The 22,163-nt window shown below is 31.2% G+C and overlaps 1 protein-coding gene across 3 annotated transcripts in view; it reads right to left on the bottom strand.

Moving 5' to 3' along the window:
* Positions 1–22,163, bottom strand: part of LOC118189166 (thyroid hormone receptor beta-like) — a 492,136-nt gene that overhangs the window by 18,413 nt on the left and 451,560 nt on the right. Inside the window, exon 1 of one of the 3 annotated variants that reach the window (XM_035359729.2) lies at positions 13,868–14,171. The exons of the other annotated variants lie outside the window; for them this stretch is intronic. The gene's annotated coding sequence lies outside the window, so the exon portion shown is untranslated. Of the gene's footprint in view, positions 1–13,867; positions 14,172–22,163 lie in introns of those variants that run through there. 3 annotated transcript variants of the gene reach the window in all.

Raw genomic sequence — 22,163 nt, 5'->3', positions numbered from 1 at the left:
AGGCGTCTGTCGAATTTTCATGCATGAAGTAGAAAATATTGCGATAACTGGAAAGATATTATTATAACATAAATATTTCAAGCACTCTTCTTCACATTTCATATAAAACCAGTCAATTCTCGTAAATCCTCCAACTTCAAAATGCTCGAAGACGTTTGCCTTCGAGCATATATGCATATAAACTATGCATATATACGTTTGGGCTTACTTTGTCACAATTATATGTCACAGTTACATCGCGACATTTTTTAGACTTATGGAAAATTTTGAAACGAATCTGAAATATTATGCATTAGTATAGCACCAAAACTTACGAAGAACGTGATTTGTAAATGAACGTCTTTATTAGAAATATTTTTTAAAAAATACACCTTTTTCGAAATTCATTTTTGTTGTTTAAAAATTTCAATAGCGATGTCAGTATATTTTAGACTTCGGTCTCTTCTCTTCATGCATACATGTGTCAATGAATTGCAGTATTTATCGTTCGTCGAATTGTAAGGCTACGCTCAGAATTGGAATCATGCTCTGATAAGGTTATAATACGCTCTGACAACCATTCCAGTAATTTTCATAGCTGCTCAGATGTTATTTCTACTTAGATACTTCAGCGCAGTACCGTTAAGTTATCCTTCCTTCATAAGCCGCCTCTTCATCTACATGTTTTCATTATCTAGTGTACTTTGATGCACTGAGCTACACTGACATGATCTAACTCAATAAACTCAAGTTGTCTAATTTACATCACATATAACTAATAACTTCAACTAAATGAATTCTAAAACTGTGAAATCAACAATTATTGAATAAGATCTTTCTCCCGCCTTCTTCGCATGTCTTCGTGGTGTGGTGGTCTGCGTATTCCAGAGGTCCGCGGTTCGATTCCCGGCGAAGGCGTTGCTAATTGTTCATCTCTCCTGCTTTTCCAATAAACCTAATGTCTCTACAATTGTAATAAAATTATTTTATGATATGTTTCCGTTTTATGATATGCATGCCGTTAAATCGTGCTATGATTGATCTATAATTTCGCTAACGTTTCTGAAGCAGTATTTCTAAGAAAAATTCTAGAGATTGTTGGACATTTGCTTTCTAATTCAATTTTTGCTTCATGTTGGAAAGATGATGTAATTAATTTGCATCTCCCTTTTACAATCCGCAAAAGATAATGTTATCATTTTCCTTAGCAGGTAAATAATCCTCGTCTGCAGTAACAAAGCTATGTTTATCCTTTTTTTTATTCAAGTATTTTCCCTTTTTCATGCATTACTGCTGCATCAATACGTGTCTTTATCATCGACATTAGTGAATAGAATTTCAATCAGATTCAATTTCTGCCTCTTTTCAGTACATTTCCTTTTACTGCATTTCTAAATATAAAAAAGGGGGGAAGGAGGGAGAAAGAAGAAAACAAAAAGTCTGAAAGGATTTTAGATTTTAACGGTCTCCCAAAAGAGCTCTTTTAATTTTTAATATGGTGTATCAGTAGAAATTATCAGTAGATATGGGCCAAGTAGAATAGCAAAACATTTTATAGGACACTAAATAAATATATATTTAGACTAACATGAGAACATTACATGTCTTTTGTATATCTGTAAAGAAAAAAAAATTAAAATAATACGTCATATAATTCTATAAAAATATTTAATGTTTTTAATTAGGTACATCATGAATTAAATGCATTGCTATTTAACTCAGCCATAGAAAAAAAAAACAATATTATTAAAAACTACATCTATTTCTTTTAAAAAGCTTGTTTTGTTTATTAGCAATAAATAAATTAAATTTTCAGTTTTACCTGAATGGCAACATACTCGAATGAACAGTGAGCCCTTTTAATAGCCCTATTGGGCTATTAAAAAAAGCGACTCATACTTCATAATAATATGAATGAGCGAAATTTTGACAAATTCAAAACGAAACAAAAAAATTTGGTAATAGCTTTTTATCATTATATCTTAGATAAAATTTGAAATCTCGTAGATATAACAAAGTAGTACAGCAAAAGTAAATATTACTAGTCCTAAAGATTATTTTCATTTCAATATTGGATATTCGCTATTTTGATAAAATCTTTTCATAATGCTGTGAATCAACGGGTAACTACCCATAATAATTAATATAATAAAAAATGGTTCGAAACATCTATAAAGATTAGTTTTATTAAATAAGCTTAAAAGGTTATACTTGATATGGTAATGTTATTTTGTCCCATAATCCTAACAGACGTCAAGCTAGTTGTCACTATGTATCTGAGATAAATGAAAAGTATTAAGGTTATAACAGCCTTTTCATTTAAACAAAACTTGGAACATAAGGGCATTCTCTGGTGTTACAATAATCACAGCTCGGGGCGATGCGAATAAATAAACAATCAAATTTAAACATTGAACATTGAAATCAAACGTTGAACAGCAGTCAAAGACTCTACAGTTAATTACTCAACTAGAAACTGGCTGAATAATTCTATCGGCGAGCCAGAATTAAAATATCAGCAGCGAGAGAACCGAAAAGCCGAATAATTGCAACTGTTAGAGCTGGCAAAAAGTAACCACGTAGAGTGACGCGATATCAGAAACACTGTCTCAAACATCAGTTTGAATACTCACAACTAATTTGTATTCTGATGAGGAATACGAAAAGGAGAAGTTATAGTAAAGACTGAAAGTATAATATCTGGCTAATTAACATAAGATACCCTGCACAGTTGACACATTTGGCTATTTTATAACGCCTTCATAAAGAGATAAACATAAATGACCATTCATACCGGTTTTTTATTTACGTTCATTAAAAAATTATGATATTTAATAAACATAAAAGATTCCGTAACCATGACATTTTATTAAATTTCCCACAACATTTCTTTATTTTCGTACTGCAAAATATTCTAAGATCCTCTCAGACCGAAAATAAAATACTAAATCAGAAAACTATGATTATTCTAAGAACTTTTAACATTCATATCGAAAGCTGTACGCGTGCAGCATCTAAAGATTTCTAATGAATTCAAAGTCGTAAATAGTATAGGGATTATGAGGCTCATGCATAATGAAACTTATCTGTAGCAAAGGTTAAACCTTTCGCACATGTCTATTCATACCATGATGCTATCGAGTGAAGTAATTTATGTTTCGAAGAAATGTGTGACACTCTTCCGATATGCGGGAAGATAGCATCGCCTGTCTCTTGTGATTAAAGATTCAGATTTGCAGCACAATAAAACAGTTAGTTATTTTATTTTATGAAGGAATATCTTATCAGTCACATCGCCCATGTAACTAAAGACTAGAAACATAAAATTAAAAATATTCTTTACTCCATATGAATATTTATCTCTCAATCACTAGAGCAAGAAATGTGTGATGCTTTACAAATAGGCACCGAAATTATTGTTTTATTATTTTCAACTGTTGAGATACTAATAGTTTTAAAATGAAATTTTTATAATAAACGTTATTTGTGAAGTAAGTGTTAAGGAAAATCTATTTACTTTTAGAGTCTACGTAGTGAGAGTGGAAAACAAAAACGAGTTTACCGCGAGTATTTATCGCAGAATATGAAAATCAAAATCTGCCTGTTTTTTTAACCCCCCGCCCCGGTCTGAAAATTCTACTTTCCTCTCATTCTATCCAAACAGATATCCGAATAATAACTTTAATCCGCTGGAAGTAAAACGTCACGAACATTTTGAAATATTAATCCTTTGAATAAAATTTTTAAATAGACTAGTGAATAAAAAATATGTATTCCTAAAATTTTTATTTCCTGCATAGCAGGGGTGTTGGCCATAGAGTGGCTCTCGCAGACAAGTAGTGCGCATCTTATGCAATAAAATATATGTATGAAATAAAGTAAACTAAAACTATTTAATGTCCAAAAGAAAGTATTAATTTATTTCATTCCCCCCCCTTTTTTTTTTTTCAAATTTATTAGTAAACGTAAACTGTTCAATGCTCAAATGTACTTATTTTATTTCTTGTTAGTTAAGAAACTTAAAAGTTATTCAAATGTATAAAATATTTAAAACATTTTTTAAAATGTACTAATTCTGTCAAATAGTTTTGTAAAGAAAATCTTTTAAAGTTAGATTTGCTTGAAGATACTTTACCGAATGGATAGATGGATGCTTATGCATACTTTATAGGAAGGATCTGTCGAATTTCTGAATCATTAGTAGCGGTAGAAACTAAATTGAGGTAATCTGTGAGAAACTATATGTAAATGCGTTAGAAACATTTAATATCATGCAGAATTTGACATAATTTTAAAAGAATTTATAAACTGGTTCAGGATCCGAATTGATGAGAAATTTGTGGCAACTAGAATTTTTGGGAATTTTTAATAAATTTGACAGTCACAGCTTAGAATACGATGTCGCTGTTAGAAGAGCTTAGAATACGATGTCGCGAAGCTTTGAGAATCCATAAAATTTGAGGGCAATAGATAAAAATGGCTTGCCTGTTGTTTAACGAGCATGCAGAAGAATTAGGAGATAATTCTGAGGTAGCAGAAAAACGATTTGAATAGCTCTGGCACAGATTTAAGAAGAATCCAAAGTTTCATGAGTATTACAAAGCTATGACAGATTAATATTTTACAAGAAGATACAGCGGAAGAGTCTGAGTATTTCAAAACTGAAAAAGAATACTTTCGTCTCATCAAGCTGCATAAGAGAAAGCAAAGTCACTACAAAACTTCGCCTTATTTTCGATGCATGATCACATACTGAACGTAAACTGCCATTGAATGATTATTTATAATCAGATGTTTCTTTTCATTTGAAACCCATTTCACTACTTTTAAAATGATGTAAATACATGCATCTTTTTGAAAAATCTAGTTGAGGCTCTCGAACTTTCCTGAATTTCAAAATGCGGCTCTTAATGACATTACATTTGGTCACCCCTTCTGTATAGATTAAGGAAGACAAAGAAGCTTCCAGAGGAATGGTGTAATGGCTAATCAAAACGGTAGAGGAAATTAGCATTAGATCAACGATTTTGAAGACCAGTAACCTTTATTTATTTAAATCAATAATTTATATTGATCTTCTTCTTCGAGGTTAATGCACATGTGATGATGACAATAATCATTGCATTACAATGAATTCAAAAACAGTGAAATTTTAATAGTTCTCCAAGCACACGGCTTTTATGTATACGTCTTAAGAATCAATGGTCAGACATAACTACTGATAAACCTAGTCAGTAAAAAAATGTAAATGGTACTCATTATTTAAAATAACATAAATATGTAAATGTATATGCGCATATATATATTGTATGGGAAACCGAAAAATAAAGCACCTGGTGTATGTGTGTGTGTGTGTAATGAAGCAGACTTAGATGTAAAAATGTAGGAAATAGTGATGGCGTAGATGTAGAATACTGCATTTGGTAGAAGTGATGATCCTTTATGAACAGCAAACTTGGCGGTCGAAGATGATTAAATATTCATTTTTATTTCAGTTGACATTTGCCGCCACAAATACTTGGCATATTAATCATGTTTGTTCCAGAACAGTTTATATTGATGTCATTGTACATTTTTTATATTGTTGTGATAGGAAGAAAGCAGCCCATCAACGTCTTAAAAGTAAGAAAACTAGAAGCAGAAACAAAGAACGCAGTTATCAAATTTTGCAGCTTATTAAGAAAGTTTTCGGTCCTCGGACTTTTAAGTTGGTCCGAGTAAGTTAAGTCATCATCGTTATGTAAAAGTCATACGACAGGATTAATCTAGAAACGACGCAGTCCAGAAAAAGTTATTGCTATTTTTAGAACAGAGAGGGAAAATACCCAAATTAAAATGAATGAGGAATAAAGGGGCTATTGCTAATTTAAATTATAATTTTGATTTACCTGTTTTTTACCTTACACACACACCTATATATATATATATATATATATGTATATATATATATAGAGAGAGAGAGAGAGAGAGAGATAAATAGATAGATAGACAGACATATAGATAGACAGACAGATAGCTAGATAGATAGACGGATAGATAAATATATATGCTATGCATACTACATTTGACGTATGTAACATATGATGTACAGTCCTACATATTTACAGGGTATGTAATATGTTTATAGAGATGTATAAACACATAATAATGCATATTACTGTTCATATTAATGTTCAATAGTTTAATACATAATTGTGCTTCTATTCTTTATTGCCAAAACTAGAACAAAAAAAAAAAAACTGTTGTAAAATAATTATCTGAAATTAATCCCCAAATACATAAACCATACGGTACTATATGATTAATAATTACATGATAATTTAGAAAAAAGTGCGAAAAATTCGAAACAAATTGCTTCCCTCGCTCCTTATTTATAATGCAAAATTACAAATTAATAAAGAACCTCGTTTGAGTCTATATTAACCAACTGCTTTCTTTTTAATAACAGTTAATATTGACATAAAGAAATAACTTGCTGTGTTTAAAAGAGAGCAACAGGTGCTTTATTTTTCGGTTTCCCATACAATAAATTTAGAAGATTAACTTTTTCCTCATCTTTACTGTAAAACATTCTGGTACTTCAGGCGGAGTAGGTCTAGTATTTTAGCAGTTTAGAGCTTTATTTCCTTTCATACATTTATTTCTCTCTCTCTAAAAATTATTTATTCAGAATTAATCTTCTGTGTGGCTCAAAATACTTTTGATTTCTTTTTTTAATTTGAACTGATGTGAATTGTTGATCTGATTTCTCTCCTTCGTCCTTTCTCTACCAGCTGAAATTCATTATAGTTAAAACGGAAATCGGTTAGAATACTTCGGATGTTAAGTAATAATTTTCAAAATACGACGATGTCAGCTAAAAATAGTTCCAGCTGCTGATATGGAAGAAGTTTGAATTCTCTAATATTCATTTCTTTGCAATTACGCATTTAACATTTAAGCAGTTTTATTGCTGTAATCCACAAATTGGAGTAATGAAGTCCTTGTTTAGTTTGGGCGTTAGCCCGGAAAGGCTAGTCCCAGAACGGCTAGTCTCAAAATGGCATTTTGCATCGAATCTCTTTAAATGTTCGAATCACTTTTCAAATTGTTGCCAACAAATACTATAGCCCTGTATTATATTTAAAGAAACTAAATAATGAAGAATCTCCATAAATGTATGTATGTTTCTGGCATTGTGAGACAACAAAGTTGCCTTCAAATTTTAGCGTCAGCAAATTTTGAATAACGTAGTCCTCCACCGAACATGCTCACCTGGAAGCCCTAATTTGGAATTTGTTTTATTGTCTACTTCATATTTTGTAAAACTTTAACGAATTTTTAATTAAGAAACTCGGCAGTTTCAAAGCGAGGAGGGGCAACGCTGTAGGGAATAAAACTTTTTTATCTCCAGCGCACGAGACTGTCTATCGGAAATTCTAAAGATATGCTGTATGCTAGTTTTAAATATTTTTAGCACAATGGGGCGTTAGTCTAAATGGTCTCGAAACGTGTGTGTGTCTGTAAATGAAAAAACGCCCGTTTGAGGGTAATATAAATTTTGAAAGCTTTCAGATTTAATTTTATTTTGCTTTTAAAATTACAAAGTGATAACTCGTCATAGCGACACACGGCTCAACAAAAGAAGAGTTATTAAATAAAACAGTTATTAAGTAAAGATCTTAGCAAAGTAATTTAAATTAGAAGGTATAGCATAACCAATGAAATTCAGGTAAAATACTTCCGTTTCATAAAAAATACTAGAAAATTTTTTGCGCCTTATATAAGACAAAAATTTAGTAAAAATACTTCTGGTACTATATTTTGTTTAATGTGCTAATTATAAATTGTCAATAGAAATTTCGAGACCATCACTACAATTTCGGTTATTGAAAATTTATTTCTGAAAGAGAAAGCTTCTGATTCCAGAAAAATCTTGAAATTAATTGATTGATGACTATTATAACTCATTATGTCATATTAGTCAATTGTTATTCTTTTTGACGAATAATATTGATTATTTATTGGGCATTATTATTCGCCTCTTTATTATTATTCTTTTTGCCGTACGAAAATAGAAAGAAAAATACTTATTTTACATGTTTGTTTAATAATTGTATTATTCTGTTAAGTTCTTGTTTGTTCATGTAATTCAATTAAGTTCTGAGAAGAGTTTTAAATTTAAATTAATTGCAACAGTTAAAGGAAATGACTTTCACTAGCATGCATATTCAGTTCAACTGAAAATTTTACAAATAAGGTTGAACTTTATTTGTTCAAAACATGTAACATTAATCTATGTATAACTGTTTGAATTTAACATACTCCATATTACTGAAAATTTTAAATGTAGCATTTCCACCTAAATAAGGATATTACGAATTTAACTGAGAGGCAAATTTTAGAGCTTCAGTGGAATATATGCATTTCCATCTGATCCTATTACCTTAAAACTTATCTTGGAATTTTTCACATTGCAAATTTGAAATATCTTTCTAGTATTCTTAAGAAAATTAATTGTTAAATGTCGAGATTTTCTGTTTAGCAACTTATCACAGGAAATTAATATTACAAGACATGAAACCCTCATGGCTCGCTTTCAATAAATATTATTACATTTAGTTGATACATTATGTAAATTTAAAACATTCCTTGAAATTTTTATGATAAATAAGAAAAGTGACAGTAAACGCAAAACGACCACGAAACAAAAAGATTTTTTTATATATTTACTTTGAAAGGACCCAGAATCTCAAATTAAATGCATAAAAGAATCACAAGAAATGAAGAAATAGGTAGAATAAAAAGCAATCAATTACTTTTGAGTTTTCAATTCTAATTAACTATTTGCAAGTGTCTATGAAATCGTACCACTTCTAGAACTAATTTGGTATTCACATAGGGAATAAAACCTACTTTAATTCTTAGGAAAAATGCTCTTCTTTATGCAGACCGTCCATCGGAACAAAACAAATCTAAAATTGCACAGTGAACAAAAATAATACAAATTACCCATCAATAGTTGTAACAAAATTTTATTTTGTTGATTTTTTTTTAAATTTATATTATCGTACTGGAGCTCATACGATTCAAATAAATTGTTTAACTTTCAAAAAGTTATTAAATCTTAGGGATTAATTTTTAAATCTTTAAGATTAAATATTAAATCTTTAAAATTACTTGTTAAATCTTTAAGATTAAATATTAAATCTTTAAGATTATGATAAATGGAGAATGGTGAGTACACCTGGTTAAAAAAAACTTACACATTGTAGAGTATATCAAAAATGCAACAAATTAAGTCTAGAATAAAAAATACGGAACAATCTCATTCGCTGTCCAACTTCCCAATATACAGCCATACTTGAAAGTACTGATGATTCTGAGAACATTAAACATAATAACTCTTAATTATAATTTTATTTTCAAAAACGATCATTTTCTCTAATTACACTGAAAACGTTCAAAAACTACCTTTAAAACATCTAATTTATGCATCAAACTAAAAATGTTTCATACGTTAAGCAAATTTAACAGCAGATTAAGAAATTATATTTCAGGCTTCTCTTAAAATAGCAAGCAAAACTATTTTTATCAGCTGAAGTCTTAACTGTCATTTATGAATCATTAATTTTATTATACGATCACGTGGCGTAGATAAGCTTATGATTCAGCTCGACACATGACACTTGACTCATAAATGGCTTGTCATATTCCCATATAATTTACACTGCGCTACTAAGATTATCATTTATCATCTGAGCATCCGACACGCTTAACAAAATCAATTTTCAAGGCAGGTTGAAACAGTAAATTCTCTATTTTCAATGTTACTCCAATAGGTCACGTTTATTTCTTAGTCCTTTTACTTTAAATTTCAGTTAAAGTTTTCCTAAGATCACAAAAATATAAGTAAATCATTAACTTTGGAAACACGACTAAAATCTATTGTATATTTTGCTGTAACTAAGATACAAGTATTTCAAATTATAAAATCAGCTGAGAAGATTTTTTATCGGTCATCACGGGCTAAAATTATTAATATTCAAATGTTCTAATATGTATGATATTAAAAAATGAAAAGGAAGAAAAGAAGAAAAAACGATACGTCTGATGCTCAAGTCATTTTAAGAAAAACAAGAACCCGCTTTAATAATAATATCTTTCTTATAACTGAGATATTTAAAATATGTCAGTGAGTACGTATTTAGGTGAAAGGATATACAAGTTTTGTGTACAAAAGCCGCTTTCTTCGCAAACTTTATAAGGTATTTCTCCCGCCTTCTTAGCATGCCTTCGTAGTGTAGTGGTCAGCGAGCTTGGCGCGTATTCGAGAGGCCCGTGGTTCGATTCTCGGCGAAGGCGTTGCTCATTTTTCATCATTCCGGCTATTAAAAATAACCTAATGTCTCTACAATAGCGCCCGAACTAAAAGGGTAGTAGATGATGATTCTCCATCCCCCCATAATTTGGCGACTTGGCCACCTAATCCCAATCGCCCTTTAAAAGGGAGAGTATATAAGGTTTTTCTCCCGCCTTCTTAGCATGTCTTCGTACTGTAGTGGTCAGCACGCTGCGCGCGTATTCGAAAGGCCCGTGGTTCGAGTCCCGACGAAGGCGTTGCTCATTTTTCATCTTACTTCGGATGTCTACACAGAAAAGAGCTGTTAATTCTGTACGATGCACTAAGCCGTCTGGGGACATTAAATGACAGTCATCTGCTATTGCTACTAGTATATGATAATCTGATTCTCGGAATAATGGAATTATAGTATAGAATTTTATATAAAAGTATTGTACGTTATACTGTTGTACTGTAATTTGTGTGTTGTATTGTACTGTAAGTACCGTATTAATTTCTCTGATAGCCTTTATCGACTAACTAGAAATTGTTGATAAATGAATAAATTCTTTGTCAGATTTAGCCAAATACGGGAAAGAAAGGTGGAATAGAGTGGATGGGAATACAAAACGAATTGCTTGAAGAATACAATAATAACTACAGTTTGTCTAAAACTAAAAATACAGAAATTATAGACCATACTGAAAATGAAGACATTTTGACAATTAAGTACTAACATTCATTCTAACTTTAAAGCTGCAGAATGATTGTCAAAAAGACAGTTTGAAAAGCAGATCCATGCCTATAATAATATTGAAGAAGAGGAATAAATTCTACTGGAGATTGAAATGGAAGATACCTCGGTTGCTCTGGTAATAGAAACTTCAAATATATAAACAAGTTAAAAATCACAGTGTCATAATCTAGGATATAATAAAATGGTCTATTTACTTGAAGTTCGAATAGCTTCGGAAAGGGAAATGATTCGCAAAAACATAAAAACAACTAGTTAGAATTTATAAGATATTTTTTATAAGAAGTAAAACATTTTGGGTTTAGTAAACAAAATCTAAAACATAATGTAATTAAACGTTCGTGGCTTAATATCCTTTAATTTCTTTTACGATATTTCAGAAAATTAAATACAAGACAATTTTTATCTAAACGTTTTCCCTGTTACTCCATTATCCATCGGGCTACTTATCTCTAACATATTATTTATTTTAAATATTAATAAATCATTTTAATACTTTTCAGTATTTTTTATTACTAATCTGCTTCAACAGCCTTGATTAGGGAAAAGTCATTATTTAAGGATGTTGACGCAAAAGATGATAGTCGCCATTACTAGCCATCTTTCTCAAAATTCCAAGCATGTCAGTGGAATCTCATTTCATTTGGACTGCTTGCCTTTGGAATGTTTCGCTGTATTTATACACACCATTCTCACAAAACTTTTTTTTTCAGCTGAAATTGCTGCTGTAAGTAACACTCAATTTTTTAATAACCGAAAACGAAGATTAAAGTCTTTTGATTTTCTTACCTTGTTAGACGTATAAAACATTTGAAAGATCCGACGTTTGCACTGCAGTGTCGTTTTAAAGCTCAGCTGGCTTCAATAAAACGTTCATCACTGCACGAAGGAAACACAGAACTACTTCTATACAGTTAGAAAAGCAGCTCTATGCATTTTAAAGGATAATGTAATGTATTAAATTACATTATCCATTATAAAGTATACATTTTAAAGGATAATGTATGATCTAAATGTGTCTTCGTCAGGATTCGAAAGCTATCTATTTTCAAATGGATAATTAAATATGAGCTCTAAGCATATGAAATGTAAGATTTGGTTTTAGAATTGATGTTACATGTAAAAAATTGTCAAAACTTATAAATCGCATTGATGTTGGAATATAGAAGATAAAGATGCATGTAGAATTCTCCCTTCTCATAAGTAAACAAAATGATTCTACAGAAACACTCAGCATCGAGCTCATTTGTAATCTTGTATAACGTTTCATTTAACATTACACAAAGAAAAGATAAACTTAATGACTACATTATTTTAGTCATTACCAATTTAACTTTAAGGCGTTGGGAAGAGACGTACTTTAGTCATGAGAATGTAGAGTCAAAATACAAAGAGTTTAATGACTTCTCACAAATCCTCTACAAAATAGTAAACTATCCGACACACATGAACATAAGGATGAGTTTTCACAGTTTTCAGAAGTTATTTTTAATGTTAAAATATGTACAGCTTTAAAAAGAAAAATTAAACTTCATATTATTCAGTAATACCTCTTCTTCGTGATGAGAACGAATGACAGAATGTAAGGAATTCCTTGCATTCTGTATTTAGTACAATGCACTTTTCAACTGCATAATCGCGTTTATCCAAACTATTATAAACGACACTATTTCGAATAACTCCTTTTGGAAATTAAAGACAGGAATCAAATATATAAGCACGGTTAAGCAAAAGTATGTATACATAAATAGAAATCATTTAGATTTTCGAAACAGGAAACATGATAAATTATAGATGCCTTCGTCGAGCTTCGAACCACGGACTATGCAATTTATAAATGGATATGCTAATCACTAATACCATAAAAATACAGGGAATGAGATAATTCCTTACATTATTCCTTAAGTGCAAGCCTCACTCTAGACATTTACTAAGTTTTTGAAAAGCGGGAAAAGTGGAAAAGCAACTGAGCTCTCGCTGGTATTTGAACCCGGATGTTTCATTACCTAGCTGAACATGCTCATGGCTTACACTAAAGGAGCACGGGAAGGCCCTCACCGCATATTTTAACAAGCTATCTATTTATTTTGGAAACGTACTTTAGTTATTACTATGATGACCAACCTACATGATATTCATTTCTGGAACAGTTTCACAGTTCACTTAATTTTGCACATAATAGACCAAGAGCACTTTTTGCGTTCCTAAATGTGCATTTAAAAGATTCATCATATTTTAAAAAAATAGAAATATTTCACTGGTTCTTTATTGTTTTCCTTCAGATAAGTTTCAGATAAGTACGGTTCAGTTTGTGTGAGGTACTTTTAAACGGGATTTTATTGCATGCGCTTCAGACATGTGTAAAAATACATGTAAAACGTCTAAAACATATGTAAATGTATAGGTAGTAGGGATATACAAATTCTTCTAATCGCATCGCAATTAAGAAAATTATTTTAACTGCTTTTTATGAAATAATCAATGCTTTCAAGTATCATATTCTTTATTTATAAAGTTCACACAGTTTATTCTTCTTTTACAAGGATTTATTACTTTTTTTTATTTAGGCATAAAACTGATGACAACACTTAACTTTGCAAATTTTTCCTAAAACGCATAAGTATTTATAAACCAATAAGAAAAAAAAATATTAAAAGAGAATTGTATACACATAAGCTGTTTTATTTGTGCCGAGAAGTGATATTGGTACAAAATTATACACATAATTCGTTTTTATTCTAATTTTACAGGCGATAAGAGGCACACTTCAATATTTTTTTTAAAACTTGATAATTTTATTTATGCTGCCTTACCTCATTTTGCTAACTGCCAGATGAGGATTCACCATATTTAAAAATGAATAAATAATTCAGTATCTTTCACAGCAGAATTATGTTCAGCAAAATAGTGCTTTTCTAGCTAATGCACAAGACATCATTTTTCGAAATTTGATTTGGAAGTCGTGTCGTTGTTTTGATGACATTTTCCGCGACACGCTCTCGCAGACATAATTGTTAGAACTCCCACCACCTCAACGAGGCAGGGGGAGAGGGATTGTCGAAATGTTGGCATTTATTGTTTTAGCCGATGGATATCGGCCGGGATGCGTTCGCCCATCCGTCGTATTGCGTGACCTTAAGTGAGAGAGGGTTTTTCCCCAGGAGATGTGGGGGCGGCAACGTGTTCCGCCCCGTTGGTTGCACGTGCTAGCTCGAACCATCCGTAACACCTCTCACTCTCGAGTCTCGATAAGCGCGCCCCACTGAGAAACTTTCATTCAAAGATTTGCTATTGTTTTTACACTTTCGCAGCGTCGCATTCGTTAGACGTCAGAGTGACATATATGCCGCTGAGGATAATCGCGGTGGTGTTTAACTGCTTTTTCTTTCAGCTTGAAACACATCCTAGAAATGCGATTTACGGAACAGTGACGCAGTGATTTGAAGTAACGGAAAAGTCAATAACTTGGAAAAAAGAGCCTAATATTTCTTATAACTGCTTTTAATTTTTTCTTCTTCATGTTTAGGTTTATAAGTCCTTTTTTAGGATCTTTGATTATTTTCAGGATCTCTGACCTTAGAATTTTCAAGAAAATTATGTGTAAAAAATAAATTCTGGAAGAAAAAAAATACGAATGCAATAGCTTATAAATAAGAACATCACATTCGCGCGTTTTGTTCTGTATTTCGGTGCACTTTAGCAACAAAATCGAAGATCATGCTGCTCATCAATCTAGTTTTAAAAGTTTTAGCTCAAATATTTGGTTGTAATCCCCTAGGGCCACTGAATTGTATGTAATTAAAATGAAACGCTTTGCAATTTGGCGAAATCTTAATATTTTGTACAAAGATATTGAAATATAGATCTACATGGCTCTGAATCATTATGAATTATCTAAATTTAGAGAAATCAAAGCATATTTACAAAATATTGTTTGAAATACATTGAAATGTACACTATATAAAATTTCCGGTTTACACTTCTACACAAAATACGAAGCTTTGCTTCACGCTGGCTTCTTAAAATCGGTGCAACTACACGCGTATTTTTAAACTGATATATATATTTTGAATTGACCACTGAAATGCCTGTTGTTCCTCACAAAGTAACAGTAGCATTTCACGTCATGGTACAAATTTCTCATTTTTAATCTTAATTATATAAATTTTTAATGGCAGCACACTAACTATAAATGTAATATGTGTGAAAAATGAGAATACGAATGCTTTGTTGTCGTTTTCTAAATTTACTTTTTTTTTAAGTAAAAAATTTTATACTTACCTTAAATTTTTCTAAAACTAAAGTTGATATCGTCTGAGAATTGAATTATCAGAAACTGGACATCGAATCTGTTAAAAAATTGTAATATTATTTCATAATTAATTTTATTTATTTAAGGTTTCTCATTTTGTACAACCCCGCTATGCGAAAACTTCCCTATTTCAACGTTTTCTGCAAGGTAGCATTTTTGACTCAATGTAAAAAAAAACTATTGCTGGAAACTTTAAAATATTCTCATCTGGTTTTTCCCGCGAATTAACCTTAGGAAGAGCCTCAGATTTTGAGAATTTTGAAAATATTAACTGATTATTCTAAGCTAAAATACAATGTCTTTGAAAGAACCGATGAATTTGGTTTTTGTTACTCATTTTGATACGTCTACTGGGCTCCTCCACTCAAAGTTTTATGTTCATGTATGAAATTCCGCAGCCTAGTATATAAAATCTGTCTACACACATGAACATACACTTAGACATACACGAGGAAAAGTGATACGCTGGCACAAAAAACACAGACAGTATTCTATCACAACGATTTAGATAAATTAACAACTCGCGAAAAGCCATAAAAGTAGTAAATACTTAATACTTAAGTGCTGTGATTACCCATGTTAAAACAGTATATGTCAGTAAGATAATTAAATAATCATCCTATTCAACTGAACGTTGATAACTACATTATTATAAACTGTAAATGACCAAAAATGTGTAGGCTAGCTGCAATTATAAGAAACATAAATTGTTTAATTCTTCAAGTCTTTTTGCATCTTGTGACATAACTAATAATATTAATATGCAATACAAATAGTCTTATGTATAAAAATATTTTTATAGACATTAGAAATCATGGATAAAGAATATTTTAACTTTGTTACAAAAATAAGGGCCCATTAAGCATTATCTTTATTCCATGACTTGACATGCGTGAAAGCATGAAAAACCAAAACAGAATATATGATTTTATACGCATAATTGCGCATCAAATGGAGCGGAATTCTGCGAATCTATACAATTCTCTTCGCATTCTTTTTTGTAGTGAAACGTAGCTTTAACAAGTCAACTACAGGTTCCCTCGAAAGAAGCTGATTTGCGAAGTGAAGCTTCTTTTTCATACCTGCTGAAGTAAACCATCAATGAGTAAAATAATTTCACTAGATGTAAATTTAATATTAGGCATCCGTATCCGTAAGGCTTTAAGATAGAAAATCATCGGCCTAAGATGTATAACTTTTACATTAGAAATCCCACTGAATTACTAGATATACAAGGCATAGGATATCTTGGAACTATTATTTTTATACGCATATTTTCATGAAAAATATATTTTTTCAACATTATCATGCACAAAAATTATCAATTTAAGGAAAAGAGGCTTGTATTCTGCACAGAATGTTGATAAATACAACTTACAGAAGTTCTGTCAAATACTTTTCTTTCCCTGATATCTTTTTCCTTTTTCATTGAAATTAGTCATAATCTCAAAAGGAGAAGTAATTGAACCAAGTTAAAAAAAAAGAGTACATAAATATTGAAAAAGTACACAATACGAAATTTAATTGAATGCACTTAGCACTCTAATTTGGGTCATGGTAATCAGAATGATATGGTGAAATTGACAATATCATTCGCATTAAAATATTTAGAGGCAGTACAAAATGGCGAAGAGTAACTGCTTTTGCTATGAAGAGATTATATATAACGGTAATCTGTTTATAACTAGAAGCATTACTTAATATTAATGAAACAATTATTTGATGACAATAGTTCGTGAAACAATAGTTCGTGAAACAGTAAAGCAATTTCGTTGCGATCGAATATGAGACATCCGTAAGAGATTTATCATATTCTTTTGATTAACCTCTAGGCTAAGACTGATGAGTCTAAGGCAAGCAGGAAAATAATTTGATAGTTTCAAAAGGGAAGTGGCGTTCATACTGTTCAAAGCCTAGGAGGGGTGTGCAATTAAAAATGAAGTAAATGAAGTAAGTTAACCCCAAATGGTAATTTTGTATCAAAACTTTTTACAGCAAAAATAAAACTTGAAACACTACAGTAAAAGCGCAGTCGAAATTAAAAAGTTATAAATATTAAATTTATTTAATAAAATTAAATTATTTATAAAATTAAAATTTCTGTAGTCTTTATTTTTTTTCGCTGTATTCATAATAGTTATAATCTATTAAAAGTGACATACAAATCTCAGATTTTATGAAAGCATAGAAATGACTTACATCAGATTTACATTAATAGGGCATTCATTCTATCACTTATTTCTTTTCTATTCCAAATACATAAAGCGATTCGATTTAGAGGCCCTACCTGAATTGGATACTTTAAAATGTAAAAAAATTTAAAGTGTCCAATAATTGCTTCAAATGATGCATTTCATTAAAGAAGGCACTTAATTTTTACTTCCTTGTACGAAGTTAAGTAAAGTAGTGTTATCTCTAAAAATTCCGAGTACATTTATATTTCAACAAAAATATCCATTTTGACCGCTATCGAATGCAATTTAACGATGTTTCTGCGTGACATCTATACGTAATGACGGAATAAAGGACTCTTTTTCTCCAACCGAATTATAAAACTGATTTAAAACAAATTCAGAAAAGATTTCTTTTTATTCATAACTCAAAACGAGTAGCCTCAGAACGTTGAAATTTTGTATATAGGACTGCTGTAACGTGTAGTTGTGCGCCTGTTTTTATGGTTGCAATCGGCCGCACCAAAAGTACATATATAAATATATATATACCCACTATGTTACTCGGCTCCATGAGCTCAGTTTTTTTTTATTCTTATATGTTGGTAAATTGCGCATTTTTTGTTTTAAAAACGATTGAATTATATTGTTCTTATCTTTCTGTAAGGTTCCTTTAGTTAACCTGTATGCAATATTTATAGAATTATCAACAATTTTAAAGTTGTTTGAATGCCTGATTAAATTAAGCCTAATTTTTCATACTATAGCAGTCATATTTTTTTTTACATTTGAAACCTAGTTAAGAATAGTGAATTAAGTCTTTCTGGCAATAAGACCTTCTGTGTCTTGTTGCCTAGTGGGATCAAAAGGAAACTCTTAGTTTTGTGCACCAAAAAATCTGCCTTCTTGCCTGCTGGCCGTAAAAACTATAATTGTAAAAAATGCTTTTTTAATTGTTTAAATTGTATTTGGTGTTTTATGTTTTTCTATACCTTTGAATTTTTAATGAAAACATTTTGAGTTTTTATGTATTTTTACCTTGTCGTGAAGTGAGAACAAATTAATAGAATGAAAATTATCTCTCTCATGAAATGAGCGGAAATAAGTTTAAATGAAATGCAGGATAAAAATGCGTATAATTTAATATTTCGTACAAGGAAGTCATGTTGTAGGGATTTACATTTATTTTAAATAACCAATTTTATTTATTTTGTTATTCTTTCCTATAATTCTTAATTCCTATAATTGTTAGTGACAGAATATTTAAATTTGGTAGCACGGGTGAAGGAGTGCAAATTCCACCTTGAAGAAAGAATTTAAAAACCGAGGTTCAGAAGGAAAGAGGAAGAGTTAGGTACTTGCTGTCACCTCTGCTGCTTAACCTTTTGAAGACGGAATGGCCATTATAGTGGCCAAGAGTCCTCTCTTTGAAAAGACGGGTTTGTCCACTTTAGTGCCATGTCTTTTTCCCCCATTTTCCAGGCTAAAAAGTGGGGTGAAATGTCAAATTTGACGTCCCTAGGGTTTTAACCACTTATCTCTTTCAAAGGTCTTCCTTTTGCGACATATATGCACCCCTGTGAGAATCCATTAAACTACACACAAGCGGGAATGCATTCGGTTCAAGATTCCCCGTCCTTTGGTAGCTTTTCTGCTACCAAAGCCCCGGCCTCAAAAGGTTAAGCATCTGCTTCCAGAATTATTGCTGGTCCGCGTGGCTTAAACTGCATTTTCTTGCTGCCGCTAGTTTTCGACGGGGGTTTAAAAAAGAGGAATTATTCTGAGCCCTGTAGTTTAATTCAACGACTTGTACATATCTTAAATTTTTAGTTAGTTTTTCGATTTCAGTTACCGCCCAAGCAGAGGCGTAGTTTGTTAGCGTCGAGCTGATGCATTGTAAAGTTTAATGAGTTAATAAAGGGTACTTTTAACCCTTCTTTTGTGAAGTTACTACTCTTAAAGTTCTCACACAGGAGTTATCCTAGTGGACTCTACAATGTGATGTATACATCTGCTTTTTTTTTTTTTTTTCTGGCTTAAAGGCCACATAGCTTACATACGGTCAGTTGTCGTTTAACCAATATTAAGATTAATGCCCTGCCCCCCCCAAAAAAAACTGCCAGCTAATTTTATGGTCAGATAAAAGCATAAAAATTTCCCAGAACAAAACCGCTTAAAGATTTTTTTTCGGTAATCCAAACTTCCTTCCTGCAATATACAAAAGGCAAACATTTTACGAAACGAATTTCGCCTATACACCAATTCTGATTTCCCACTATAAACTGGTATATTGTAATTAGTATTTCTCACCCTTTATGTTTCATCTTCACGTCTTTCATTAAGCAAGTTTCTTTATTTGCGCCTGTGTTTTAGAACTATAGTCTAGTAGAATAACAATAAGCTATTTTATGCATCGAAATTATAAACTTAATAATTTTCCTCATGAATTATAACACCCTGTATGAAAAGTTACGTTTGAAGATCTACAAGTGATAAATATAAGACCCCTCGAAGCTGATAAATGCACATTATGTAATATAACATGAATTTGAATATATATATATATATACAAACGCTTCTAAAGTCAAAGAAAAATATTTTTAGAGTCTTTAAGAGAAATTATGTTTCTTTAAGGAAACAGTTATTTTGTAATGTACTTCCTAATTTATTATTTTTCTCAGAATCACGTAGAATCAGAGTATAATATTTTAATTTTATTTTGCAGATAGGAAAAATACGCATTTCATTTCTTATTACTGTTGCATAAAAGCGAATTACATAAAATTTTATTAAATCACTGAAATTTATTAAATATTGGAATCTAAACATTTAATCAATTTCGAAGTTAACACTCAAATTAATTTGTTAAAAAGCCAAATTCAGGACATTCTTTATCATTTTATATGCCAATACCAAAACATTGACGCACTAGGCAAGTTTTCCATAAGCCTAAAGAGTACTCATTCAGTCAAAAACGTGCATAGAACAAGGAGCATCTATTTCTCGAAACAAACGACTCAAAAAATAAAACCCTGCAAACAATGCCTTGAAACCCAAAAACATTCTCATATAAGACCAGTATACTAGTTAAATTGCCGTATATCTATGAAGAAGACTTCCGCAGGTTGTGCAGTTTCGTGTTCATTAATACGACCTTTTTCACGAAAACCCACGGCGACAGGAAGTATAAGACCATATTTCTCTAAACGGGCCGTCCATTACGGGAATTCAGTCGTGCTGCGGCGGTACCTTTTGAACAACTTGTCCCTTGTATGCTAAATAGTTCCCGAAGCAAAGCGATTCTTTAAGCGGGCAAAGACAGCAAGTTTGTCATCGGGTAATGGGAGAACGTAACGAAGTGAGCCGATTGTATGATGATATATCCAACACGTCCGAGAAATTTATTGAGCGCAACCGCTGACCATTATGGCTACAGCGTCGTGAGAAACTTCTCATCTGATGCTGTATGTTAAAGCAGACAAATGGCGTTTCATCTTACGCCATTACTTTTGCTCAAAGATTAATAGATGGATGCCGAAAGCGAATAGACATCCACTGCGTGACATCCCTCTGCAAATATCAATGCAAATTTAAAAGTAACTACATTTGTTTCCAAAATATAATTAATATTTACACATCGTAAGCCATTTAATGACTGCATAATGAACAAAAGTATGAAGTATGTGTGTTTTTAACCCTCCGTTAATAGTTTGTTTTCAAAAATTATAAATAAGAAAACATTAATTTTCCGTTTTTTTTAAATTTTCTGAATATTTATATGTCGAAAACAATTTAATACAGTGATATAAAATTTTATTGGATGTAATTACAGTCGTGATGCCATTGTCTGAAATCAGAGATTCTGAACAAAACAGAGATTCAAGGTAAAGAAAAAAATTCTATCACATACCTTCAAGTAACTGCGTTATTTATAAATGCAGCTGCTACAAAATATGTAGTATGCGACATTCTAAAATTGCTTGCATTTTCAAAAATATTAAAAACAACAAAACAAGGAAAATTATAATATACATTTTGTGCATAGACATCTTCAATTTCAAACATTTTATATTCTGACGTTAGCAACATTTTTAACAGACTCTTTCATATACTTTAGTGTACGCTATATTTCTTTACGTTATGCTGTGATACTTTTTTCCTGCGACAAATATTGCTATTGCACGAAATGTATGATCTTCAACTGATCGTTTATACTATATGTGGAATGCTTAATAAATTGCTAGTAAACGATATTCCTATCGTATGAGATAGCTGCTAATATTTTACTTCATATTCTGCAGCAACAGTCCTCATTAATTCTAAAAACAAAAATTTAAATACTTAAAAAAAATTTATGCATCTACATCAAGACATTGCAAGCGTATCCAGATGACGCACATGACTTCCTTGCACGGCCTATTAAATTATACATCTAAATGGATTCGTGAACGGTAAAAGTCGATATTTCAGTCGGAATGAAATTTTTCGCGATTACAATACTTTCTTTTACTTCGTATAGGGAAGTAAAGAAGCGTTACTCTGTTAACTAGTCTAAATCTCCTCGAAATGGATAACACCTTATCATTATCATTGCTTTTTCTTTTATAAAGAGAGACATGAAAGTGT

Source organism: Stegodyphus dumicola, chromosome 9 (genome assembly GCF_044657685.1).
Source record: "Stegodyphus dumicola isolate Sdum_Otavi_A_Nest chromosome 9, ASM4465768v1".
Taxonomy (NCBI): domain Eukaryota; kingdom Metazoa; phylum Arthropoda; class Arachnida; order Araneae; family Eresidae; genus Stegodyphus; species Stegodyphus dumicola.
The sequence above is the reverse complement of the archived record's forward strand: the minus strand, read 5'-3'. Positions and strand labels throughout refer to the sequence as shown.